Here is a 10,515-nt window from a genome sequence, read left to right as displayed (position 1 = left end):
GCTTTTTCCATGGGGAGGGGAGCTCAAACCCAGGTTCTTATGTATGGTTATATGTGCACTTACCCAGATATGCCACCATCTAGCCCCAAAAAGGTTTTTATGTTTTTTTTTTAATTTTTTAAATTGTATTTATTTATTGGATAGAGACAGAAATCAAGAGGGAAGGGGATGACAGAGGGAGAGACAGACACCTGAAGCCCTGCTTTACCACTCATGAAGCTTTCTCCCTGCAGATGGGGACTAGGGACTTGAACCTGGGTCCTTGTGCACTATAATATGTGTGCTCAAGCAGGTGTGCCACCTCCTGGTCCCTGGTTGTTGTTTTTTTTTTTTTTCCTGAAGCTTTGAGGCTAGAAATCAACCCCCAAAAGAAGAAAGAAACACTCTCAGAATATGAAGACTAAATGATATACTTCTGAATAGCAACTAAGTCTTCAAAGAAACCAAAGGAAAACTTAATTAGTTGGAGAACAATGAGAATGATGAGAGCAGTTATGAGAGCTTGTGGGATGCAGCAGAAGCAATCCTAAGAGGAAATTTTATAGCAATACAAACCCACATTAACAAAAAGCAAAGATCTCAAGGTAATTATTTAATGTCACAGCTACACCAACTATTGATAGAAAAAGAGCAAATAAAGAGACACAAAAGCCAACAGGAGGAGGAAAATAGTCAAAATCAGAGCAGAAATTAATGAAATAGAAACCATAAAGATTATTCAAAAGATTACTAAAACCAAGAAGTGGTCCTTCAGAAGGATAAGACAAACCACTGGATAGACTTACCAAATAAAAGAGAAAGCTTTGATAAAAGCAATCAAGAATGAGAGAAGTAAATTTACTACTGAAGATAAGGAAATACAAAGAATCTTACAGGTATATTGGTAACACCTCTATGCAACTAGACAACCTAAATGAAATTGGATGAATTTCTAGAATCATACCACCTGCCAAGCCTAAACCTAGAGGAATTTAATAGCTTAAATAGGTCAATCACTAGTACAGAAATTGAATTGGTCATAAAAAAATCTTCCCAAGAATAAAATTCCAGACCCAGATGGCTTTACTAATGAATTCTGTAAGATGTTCAAAGAACTAACTCTGATTCTTCTCAAATTCTTCCAGGAAATTAAAGATGGGCATTCACTCCCAAACACGTTCCATGAGGCTAACATCACTTTCATCCCCAAAGCAAGAAAAGACTACAAATTGTACACCCCTTATCCCACAATCTTGTCGATCACTAGTAAATTACTAATAAGTAAATAAAATAATAACAATAAAAACTATAGACCTGTATCCCTGATCAACATTGAAACAAAAATACACAATAAAATCTTGGCACATCAAATCCAACAGCATATCAAGAGAATAATTTACCAAGACCAAGTGGGACTTACCCTGGCAAACTTGGATGGTTCAACATTCACAAATCAATATAATCTGCAAAAAGATATATTTAAACCATATGGTCATATCAGTTGATGCTTAACCAGCATTTGACAAGATCCAGCATCCATTTATAATAGACTCTCCAGAAATTGGGAATAGGACAATTTATCAGTAAAATAAAGTCCACATGTCAATATAATAAACCCACAGCTAACATCATCCTCACCAGGGAAACCTGAAAGCATTCCCCATGAAATATTCACAGCCTTGGAGACCCTCACCATTACAATCAGATAGGAAAGAGGTATCAAAAGTATATGTGTTGGAAAGGAAGAAATCACACTATCACTATTTCCTAACCACATGTAGTACACCTACAGAATCTCAAAGACTCCAATAAGAAATTAAAAGTAATTAAATTCAGCAAAGTAGCAGGTTATAAAATTAACATCCATAAATCTGTGACATTTCTACATACAAATGATGAGTTAGAAGAAAGGGGATTGAATAACTTAATCCCATTTATAGTCGAGCCCTTTCTGTCCATTTCCATAGTTTTTGTTGAGCTTTGCTTATTTTCATGGATTTGTTTATCCCCTATGGGTGAAGTCATTCAATGTTTTCATTTCATGAGTGTCTTTTTAGTATTTCTTGTAGGTCTGGGTTTGTGGTGATGAATTTCTTCATTTGTTGCTTGTTCTTTGTGACTTCTTTCAAATTTACAATCTGATAGGACACAGTACCTTTTTTTTAGCTTTAAAATCTTTTTTTATTGACGACTCCTTCACTGAGCTTTTTCACTCTGACATAAAAGACTATTTTCCTTTTGTGGAAATCCAACTTTTCCTCCTTAGCCTGTACCTTAGTTCTAAACCATGTTTTTAAGGGTGTTTTTTAATTTTTATTTATAAAATGGAAATATTGACAAGACTATAGGGTAAGAGGGGTACATTTTCACAAAATGCCCACCCCCAGAGTTCCATATCCAATCCCCTCCCTTGATAGCTTCCCTATTATTTATCCCTCTGGGAGTATGGACTTAGGGTCATTATGAGGTGCAGAAGGTGGAAGGTCTTGCTTCTATAACTGCTTCTCCACTGAACATAGGTGTTGATGGGTCGATCCAGACTCCCACCCTCTTTCTCTGTTTGCCTAGTGGGATAGAGATCTGGGGAGGCGGGGCTCCAAGACATACGGTGGAGTCATCTGCTCAAGAGAAGTCAGGTTGGCATCATGGTAGCATCTGGAACCTGGTGGCTGAGTTAAGATATAAAGCAGAACAAACTGTGTGAAGATCTTTTCCAGTTTGAGTATATCCTGCCAGTCCTTTCTAGCCTTTAGAATTTCTGATGAGAAGTAAGCTGATGGGGTTTCCTTTGTGACACTTTGCTTTTCTCCAGCAGCCTTCAGAACTGTCTTTGATTTTTGACATTTTAACTATCATGTGCATTGGTGAACATAGGTTTGGATTCACTTTGTCATTGGACTCATTCTTCTGATCGTTATGCATTTATCTATAAATATCCTCATTTCTCTGAATTTGTTCTAGTCCTTCATAATTCTCAATTCAGTGAGCATCTCTAGGATCATATCTTTGAGGTCTTCATTCAGAGGTTTGTACAACTCGAGCTTTCTTCAAGATGCTGTCTTATTCTGCACATTAAAAGTGAATTATAATGTCTTCCTATTATGTGATGCTCCACAAAGACACTGTACAGAGGGAAGAAGGGTCCAAACTGGAAGTTTATGGTGACCACACAAGTTGGGGCCTGGCTAGGGCCTAGTAAACTATGTGCTATGGGATAAACAAAGCTTGGGCTAAATAAACCTAATACAAGCTGAACCAGTTGAGGGCTTAGGCTGAAGCCAGCCACAGAGGGTCTAGATGGAACTGGATGGGTTAAATCAAGGTGGACTGAACTGGCACAGGTTGAGTCAGGAGCAGACTGAAAATAGCAGGTACTATTGACTCAGTCAGCCAGATGGTTGGCTGTCACCGAAATGGTGCTCATACAGATGGCAGCAGCAGAAGCAGTCAGAGGTAAGAAGTGATGAGAGCCCACTAGAACTGATGGCTGCAGAAGCAAGATCCTGACCTAACTAATGGTGTGCAAGCAAGCAGGGAGGACATTTTTACTTTAGTTGTAAGTTTCTCTGTACTCGTTGCCTGGGTTCTGGACTTCTTCCGGTGTTAATAATTTATCTAAACTTCAAGTTCATTTCTGTGCTGGTTTTTCTAGATGATGTACTTTTCATTGTGGTACTGGCATCCAGAAACTGCTAGTTCACTGCTATCTTGGCCAGAATTCTTTTTTATTATTACTATTAGTAGATTACAAGGTTGTATAGTTGTATAGTTATATGTTGTATAGTTATATGTTGTATAGTTCCACACCTCACCCATCACCAAAGTTCTATATCCCCACTCTCCCAGATTCTCCTCTCAGAGAATCACTATAGTTCTCATAAGCCTAACAGTTTTCTTCTGTTTTTGTTTTCCAAATTCATGTGATCAGATCTCTAGATCACACATTTGGTGTGAAAACATCTGGTAGTTGTCTTTCATCTCTTACTTATTTCACTAAGCATAATTACCACCTATTGTGTCTCTTTCTCTCTCCCTCTGTGTTCCCTCTCAATTTCTGTCCTATCAAATAAAGAAAATAAAACTAGGAAAAAAAAAGGCCACTGTGAGTGGTGTGTGTTCATCATGCTGACACTAACACCCAATGGTAACCCCGGCAGCAAAAAGTATTCTAAACCCATCATGTATGGGTATAAAAATATACCCCTGAAATTTTGATTTTTGGCAACCATTGTTAATCACTAAGACTTTTTTCTTTAAGTCGTGTAAATAGTGATTTTTAATTGAACAAATTATTAGAAAATTAAAACTACTTTCAAGGTAAAAAACACTAGATCTGTGATGATAGGACTGGGTAGTGTTGCCCCTAGTAGAGCACAAAGATACCATTTACAAGGATCCAGGGGTGGGTGAGGGAGCTTCTCAAGTGGTGAAGTTGTGCTGCAGGTATCTCTCTCCACATTCCCTCAATTCTCTGTTTATATGAGAGAAGGAAGGAAAAAATAAAAATGGCCACTGAAAGCAAGTTGTCATACTGGCACTGAGCTACAATAATAACTCAGCTGTCAACAAACACTAGATTTATGAGAGTACCATATTCAAGATGATAATTTTGCTGAGTGGCAAGAAACTAGACTATTGTTTCTAAGAAAGTAATGAACTCGAGTAAATTTTGTTTTAAGTGTAAACTATAAAATTAATAAGGAGTCAAAGTGTTTTAATCCTTTTTTCCTATTGTAGAATGCTTTCCCTTTATTGTCTTGAGTCAGTTACTATCTAAATTTAAAAAGAGAATACTTTATTCAGAAGCATATTGAATCCTGTAAAAAACCTGCTGCAGTATGGAATCAGGTACACCACCCAACTTCCAGTGTCTTTCTCTTTCCTCTATTCCTTCTTTCCCTATCTAATAGATATGATATATATTCTCCCCACCCAGTAAATTTTTAAAGGGTGGGGAGGTAGATAGCATAATGGTTATGCAAAGAGGCTCTTATGCCTGAGGCTCCAAAGTCCCAGGTTCAATCCCCCACACCATCATAAACAAGAAGAAAAAGGACCTAGAGAAAGCTACGGTAGGTACAGTTATTATAGAAATAAAAAAAAGGGGGGGAGGGGGAAAGAAAGAACGGAGAGACAGTATAATGGTCATGCAAAACAACTTTCCTGCCTAAGGCATGAATCCCAGGTTCAATCCCCAATACCACCATGAGCAAGTGTTAAGCAGTGCTCTGGTAAAAAGAAAAGAACCAAAGAAAGGAAGGGGTGGGTGTGGGGGTAGGGGGTATGGCAAAGAAAAAGGAAGAGGGGATAAATTGAAACAGAGCAGAGTAAGATTTCAACAATTGTAGTCCTGCATCACTTAACAAGGTTTATGGATGTTTAAAGATAAGCGACAATTGGGGCCAGGTGGTGGCACACCTGGTTAAGTGCATACATAGTGCACAAGGACCCATGTTCAAGTCCCTGGTCCCCACCTGTGGGGAAAAGCTTCAAAAATGGTGAAACACGGCTGTAGGTGTCTCTTTCCCTCTGCTCCCCTCCCCTTCTCAGTTTCTCTCTGTCTCTATCAAATAGTAAAAATTTTAAAAATATTAAATATGAACCACAGTTTACACAGTTGCCCCACTAGGCTATCCCATGGAACACTGGAGTGTTGTAGGCTGTACCATGTAAGATTGTGTAATCACATCACCACAATTGCTTAACAATGCATTTTTCAATATGTATCCCCATAGTTAAGCACTTAGGCATTAGAACTGAACGTCAGTGGTCTGGGAGGTGGTGCAGTGGATAAAGCATTGGACTCTCAAGTGTGAGATCCTAAGTTCAATCCCTGGCAGCACGTGTACCAAAGTGATGTCTGGTTCTTTATGTCTCTCCTTTCTCATTAATAAATTAAATCTTTAAAAAAAAAACTGAACATCAGACCCACCCTGTTTGTTGCCAAAGGTTTTGTATACTAATTAACCACTGGGTATAATAGCACTTTTGGGGTGGGGTCATTGCTGGCTCTTCACCACTCTGGACTGTTTTACTGAAGATAGAATCAGAGGGAGAAAGATTAAAAGCAACTATCTGTGGCCAGATTCAACCCTGGGTAGCATGAGTATCAAAATAAGTACACTACCTCTGTGAGCTATGTTGCCGGTTAACAGCCCTTTCATGCCACATGTTGATTTTATTCATTCAATAAACTTTTAGTCAGAGATTAAATGTTTGTCCCCAGGCATTGTGCTGGGGTACAAAGATGAGTTGATTGTTATCTTTGCCCTTGAGTACCATATCATAGTGGGAATGCTACTGGCTAGGGAGGTAGCTCATTTGGCAAATAGCTGGACTTGCATATGTGAGGCCCCAGGTTCACACACTGCTTATGTTGTAGCAATGCTGACTTCTCTCTTGTGAAATAAATTTTTAAAGATATGTTTATTTCACTAAGAGAGATGCAGAGCTCTCTCGCTCTCTCTCTGTCTCTTTCTCCTCTCTTCAGATTTATTAATGAGGGAAGGGAGACAACCATGGCTGGGGAGACAATGTAATGATTATGCAAAAAAAAAAAACCTTTCATGTCTGAGTTACCAAAGATCCCAGATTCAATTCCCAGCACCATAAGCCAGAGCTGAGCAATGCTCTGGGGGGAAAAAAAAAAGTGGCTTCTACTCTGGGAGATGCTGTCATCAGAGAACCAAGAAAGGAAGAAAGACCTTAATGACTGGCACTCACCACTATCCTTTATTTGATTTGTTTAATAAACATGCACTGAACACACAGTCAATAGAGTTTGAATAACTCAAGCAATGCCAAGATGTTGAGTCAGCAGGAGGTTTCCTTCCCCAACATAACATAGTCTTGAAGAGTGAGTAAGCTTTCTTAGAGGGATTTTTAAAATAATATTGTATTTGTTATTTCCTGAAAACATAAGTCAGGAGATCAGGGAGAGAGACTTGCAGCACTGCTTCAACATGTTGTGAATTATAATTCCACACCTTTCCCATCACCAAGTTCTGTGTCCCCATTTCCTCCACTGGAAACTGCATTAGTTCTCCCAAGATTACAGAAATGAGTCAACTATTATGTCTATAACTGTATATATATTTCAAATTACTTCTTTAAGTCTCCCTTCAGAAGCTATGTAGTATTTTATCATTTGCAATTTTCAACTGTTGTCTGAGACTATCTACCACATTTTCCAGGAGCTACAAAGCCACACATTTTTAAAAACATGTTGACAGATATTACTTCTTTTGCTTATTTGTTCTCCCACTGACTTTTTCAGATGGAGAGGGAGAGGCATTACGGTAATAAAACTTTATGGCTTTCTCACATAGCCTATAGGGGCCTGAACCTGGGTCATGAGCATGACATGGCAGGTACCTTATCAAGGGACTTATCTTTCTGGTCCCTTCTTCAGGCTGTCTTTACCCCAAAATTAAAGTAACTATGAAAAAAATCAAACAAATTTATGTATCTGTTGTATTAGTAGAAATGAAGTATTAAAAACATTCTCACTGCTGCATTCAATAAAAATTTTCTAACAGAGTATTTCTTATCTGGCAAGATTTTACAAGGCTATCTTTTTCTACTATTTCATGTCCTCTTTTTATGAAGTCTGTGCTCCCACTAGCTGAAAGAACAAAGTCATTAATAGCACAGTAGATGTGTCTTAGTGTAGACTATTTTATACTGGCAGTCCCAAGAATTTGTCCTTATACCTGAATTTTTTATATGTGTCTAGTCCAACTCAAAAGTAACATTAGTTTAAATATTAGTTGTATTACAAGTTCAGTTTATTTGTAATAATGTCTGATGTCTTGTCATTTACTATAAAGAAGAATATGTAGTATTTTGTGTAGTGTATAGATTAGAGATTTATATAAGAAGATAGAAATTCTTTTCTGGTGCTTTTTTGAGTTGGAAAAGGCAATTTATTTTTCATGCTTCACAGGGCTTGACAGTTTTGATTTGTTTTCTTTGAAAGCAGACCCTGCTTGAGTCAAATGCTATAAGATGAACCCCCAAGAAAAATCAAAAGCCAGTAAGTAGTCTCTTCAAAACAGTTTTCCAATGAAAAGGAATGAGTTCAACAGATCTAATTTGTAGACTTTCATTACCTCTTTAAAGAGGAGAGGCATATGATTACCATAGACAAAAGACGGAAAAGCAGAGGAAAAGAGTCAAGGTTGGGAATTTGTAACTGGTGGAAGCATTGACACTGTGGAGATTTCATCTTCTCTTTCACGATGCTTCTCTATAATGTGCTTCTATCAGCTCATACAGTACAAAACTCCTTATTGTAATGTGTATAAAAGAACATGAAGAAGATTCAGTAAACTTTTTAGGACTTCCTATAATATTATAGAGTCATAAATGTGAATAGTTACAGATTTTGGGATGAGAGCGAGCAGACTAAAGCAATGGAAAGGATCTTTAATGCATACAGAATTTTAATAAGCCCAGGGATTTCTTCTTTCTCCGCAAGCATTCAGAATGTTTTGCTTGTTACACTTTGCAGTCTTGCTGATACTCAGGGTCTTTGCAAGCAAACTTCTGTAATTCTCTGCAAAGAAGAAAAGAGAACTTCTGGGATTTAAGCTTGAAAGACGAAATGATACAACTCCAAAGTTCTGGTTTGGTTAGAGTCTACTGTTTGCAAATTTAATCAAGGTCTTCTATAGTCATCAGCTTGACATTAAATTTAAGTGCCCATTAAAGTGAGACTTTGACAGCAGTTCTGAATGTGAAGCTCAATCTGAGGCCATCTTTACAGCTGGAAAGGAAAAGAAGTTGAGAAGCCTCAAACCACTGTGGTAATTAGATCCATTTGCTAACTTTTCTCATGTTGGCAAAGGGAGGGATAAAGAAGGTCAGAGAGGTAGGAGGGGCAGGGAAGTGAGAAAGCAGTCCCACATTCCCCATAGGAATTGGGTTCTGGGTTGCAAAGAAAAATGCCAGGCTACTCTTCTGACAAATGAGTAAGATGGGGTAATTATTTCAAGAACTCTGGCTTGTCACACTTTCCAGCACACAGAGCTCTAGTGTGTGCAAGTCACAATTTGAAAAGGTGTGCAGTTGGGTTGTTGGATGCTTTGGAATGACAATATTGGGGAGTGTACCTCTCAAATATTTGACCCAAAGAATCAGTGTTTCTCACAAAGGTATCTAACTTATGCTCAGGTAATCGTGTATTTATTTACCCAAGGCATCTGACCTTTCAATATGGAGCTCTTTTTTGACAGGTAGCTACTCCCCTACTCTTAAGACTTTTCACACTAATTGTCATTGTAGGCAATTAACTTTGCAACTCCATGGAAATCTTGTCACTTGTAGGAAATTATCTTTCTACTTCATCTGACCTTACTCCCAAAAATGATATTATTTACTGTTACTGGATTTGCTTTATTCCATAAGCTCTTTTTGTCTACTGCTTCATGACATTTTCTCCCTGAGCTACCACTGTAGAACCTTATCAAAAGCTAAAGAATATAACTGTATATAAAACTTCTATACTTTCCCTGAGCCTCCAGTTGCAGTACTGTATTTAAACATTGATGCTTAGGAAGTGAAACACTGCTAATAAATGCATGATGGGTTTTTCAGTTCAGTCCTGTGTTTCTAGATACTCATTCACCATAATGGAATTATGAGGTTATTTAAGAATTTCTTCTCCCTGTTTTCTCAGGTTTGCTTTAAAGGCAGAAAGAAAATGCAACATTTGCTTAAAAATTTTTTCCCCTCTTTTAAACCAGAGCACTGCTCTGGCTTATGGTGCTGCTGTCCTGGAGACTAAATTTGGGATCTTTGGTGCTTCAGGCATTAAAGTCTTTTATATAATCATTATGCTGTCTGTCAGCTCTACTTTAAAATTCTTTGTAATAAAGATCTCGTGCAAAAATCCGTGACCACCACTCCTCAATAGCACCACTGATTGTTTTTTCTTTTTTCCCCATTTCTATCATGGAAGATACTAATATCTTCAGTATTAATTGAAAATTGTTATGGTAAAAGGTTGTCTTTTTATTTTGCCTTTCAATGTAGAGAATTATAATGATGATAAGTCCCTCCCCTCCCCTACTTTAGTTTTGAAGAACTCCCCTACTTTAGTTTTGAATAACTAAACTATAAGGCCCGAGATTATAAAATTCCTAGAACACATGAGGATTAAGCTTCTTGAAAATGGTTTTAGAAATGACTTTTAGATATGACATCAAAGTTACAAGCAACAGGGGGCCAGGTGGTGGCACACCTGGTTGAGTGTACACATAAGGACCCGAGTTCAAGCCCCGAGTCTCCACCTGCTAGTGGTAAGCTTCACAATCAGTGAAGCAGGTTTACAAGTGTGTTTCTCGCTCTTTCTCTCTACCCCCAAGTCTCTCTCAATTTCTCTGTCTATTTAAAGTAAGTAAATGAATATTTAAAAAATTACAAACAACAGGAACAAGAATCAACAACTGCAACTATATCAGAGAAGCTACAAGCAAAGGAAACCTTCAAAAAATGAAAAGCAACACACTTAAAAGAAAAGCTGAGCTACTGGTT

At 37.8% G+C, this 10,515-nt stretch overlaps 1 pseudogene; it reads left to right on the top strand.

Moving 5' to 3' along the window:
* The first annotated feature begins 3,373 nt into the window (after positions 1-3,373).
* Positions 3,374-10,515, top strand: part of LOC132538182 (ribonucleoside-diphosphate reductase subunit M2-like) — a 71,505-nt pseudogene continuing 64,363 nt past the window's right edge.

Source organism: Erinaceus europaeus, chromosome 4 (genome assembly GCF_950295315.1).
Source record: "Erinaceus europaeus chromosome 4, mEriEur2.1, whole genome shotgun sequence".
In the NCBI taxonomy this organism is placed as follows: Eukaryota; Metazoa; Chordata; class Mammalia; order Eulipotyphla; family Erinaceidae; genus Erinaceus; species Erinaceus europaeus.
Note: the sequence above shows the minus strand (reverse complement) of the source record. Positions and strands in the feature narration are given on the sequence as shown.